At 47.6% G+C, this 1,981-nt stretch overlaps 1 non-coding gene and 1 pseudogene across 1 annotated transcript; both read left to right on the top strand.

Moving 5' to 3' along the window:
- Nucleotides 1–285: 285 nt before the first annotated feature.
- LOC121006379 lies at nucleotides 286–484 on the top strand. The gene has a single exon (XR_005780232.1). It is a non-coding gene; the product is annotated as a U2 spliceosomal RNA (small nuclear RNA).
- Nucleotides 485–1,504: 1,020 nt separating this feature from the next.
- Nucleotides 1,505–1,595, top strand: LOC121006598 (annotated as a pseudogene).
- The last annotated feature ends 386 nt before the right edge of the window (nucleotides 1,596–1,981 follow it).

Genomic DNA, 1,981 nt, shown 5'->3' with positions numbered 1-1,981 from the left:
AAAGAGCAGGGCCGCCGCAAAGACGCAATCCTGCGTACGGCGGTCCTGGGGTGGTTAAAAGAGAGTTGGTGCCAGTGAAGGGGTGTATGAAATTAATTCTAAGTTGTACATTATATATTGTTGGGATAAGAAGCACGGTGGTGGTGTAGATAGTGAGGAGATTTGGAAACAAAAAGTGGAGATTTCTTGTAAAATATAATTAAGGAATAAAGAAAGAAAGCTATGATGATGAAGTACGAAGCGATCTTGGCTTTTACCAAGAAAATGAAGTAAAGGTGAATGGAGATCTTTGATACTTACTGAATAGTAAAAAAAAAAATCAAAAAAAAAATCTGTTCTTATCAGTTTAATATCTGATACGTCCCCTATCTGGGGACCATATATTAAATGGATTTTTCGAACAGGGAGATGGAAAAAGAGCTTGCTCTGTCCACTCCACGCATTGACCTGGTATTGCAGTACCTCCAGGACCGGTGCACCCCTTCTAATCCGGTATGAAAAACAGAATAAAATTGAAATGGATTGCAAGCATCCTTCCAGCAAGCAAGTGGAAAGTTGTGTGTGTCCTGCCTCCTTCAGGAGTCTGCACTTCAGCTTCTCCTCTGTCTGCCCAGTCAGTGCAGTGCTGCTTTTTGCATAGAATACCTGCATCTAGTCTGTCAATCTCCTAATTGCATCAGCTGTTGGTTAGTTCCAGCACGAAGCAAGCCAGCCAGCCAGTCTCCTCACACCCTGGATCCAATTAAGACTGATGATTGGTTAATTGGCTTATCACCTGAATGAAGTGTTTGGACCTCCACGTTTGATTTGGGCCTGTTGTGCACACCTGGGAGGAAGGGCTGCTGAGTTTTCCCTGGCAGGCAATTTAGCCTTTTTGTATCAAGTTGGCTGGATGTAACCATTTAGCTCTTCCAGTGCTTCAATAAATGAGTAAAGTTTGCCTGTGTCTCCCTCTTGTGGATCTTTTGAACTGGATTACTTGGAGGCTAAAAAGTAGCCCAGCACTTCCTATGCAGCTGGACCTACCTTGCCTGGGCAATGGACGGAACACTGCACGTGTCACAAGAGCCTTGTCAGGTCAAGAGGTCAAAGAGGTCAAGTAAGGTCAGCTATTGGATGACATCACAAGGGCCTTGATGGAACACTCAACAATGGGGCCGTGACATCACAATCAACAATGCTGTATTTATTTATTTATTTATTTATTTTCACAACGTCTCCATTCACTCCTGTTTTCATTTTTACTACTGCTTGGTGTGCTTTGTCACCAGGAATTTCGTGCGAAGAAAAGGCGTGTCCAACAGTGGTGGGCGGAGCTATGTAGATGGCGAACACGAAGAGGAGTATTCTGGTTATTTCTGAGCGTAGGACGCACGTTTTTTCCAGTTTTGTGAGAGATCAAGAAGCCTCCCAGACTTTGGCTATGGCTGGGGCCTGTAGGCAGTTGCCTTGAGAAGTGCTCAGCATGGGCGATAAGCGGCCCCGTTGTCGAGGCCGAGCGGGTATCGCTTCTCGGCCTTTTGGCTAAGATCAAGTGTAGTATCTTCGGTGCTGCACTTGTTTCTGCGTCAGAAGGTAGGACCCGGGTACCCTCTCTCTCGGCCTGGGGGGATCGTTCAGGTTTATAGCCTGGACTTCACCCCCCTGCTGCTATTGGGAGAGAGGCTTAGTCCCGGGGACGTCGAGTTGCGATCCCCCGAACCTCTGTGAGTCCCAGGACTCGCAGGGGAGCATTTTTACTTTGTCCTTAGAGACAAGCGCCTAGTTCCATCTATGGCAGACGACCCGGGAGGAGGAGGTGACGAGGTCGATGGAGGAGGAGGAGGAGGAGTCGGAGGAGCCGGAGGAGTCGGAGGAACCGGAGGAGTCAGAGGAGTCGGAGGAGGCGGAGGAACCGGAAGAGCCGGAGAAATCGATGATGATGGATTTGTTACAGTGGGAAAGAAAAAGAGTGGCGGAGCTTTAAAGAAGAATTCAAAGG

Source organism: Bufo bufo, chromosome 6 (assembly GCF_905171765.1).
Source record: "Bufo bufo chromosome 6, aBufBuf1.1, whole genome shotgun sequence".
Lineage (NCBI taxonomy): Eukaryota > Metazoa > Chordata > Amphibia > Anura > Bufonidae > Bufo > Bufo bufo.
The sequence above is the reverse complement of the archived record's forward strand: the minus strand, read 5'-3'. Positions and strand labels throughout refer to the sequence as shown.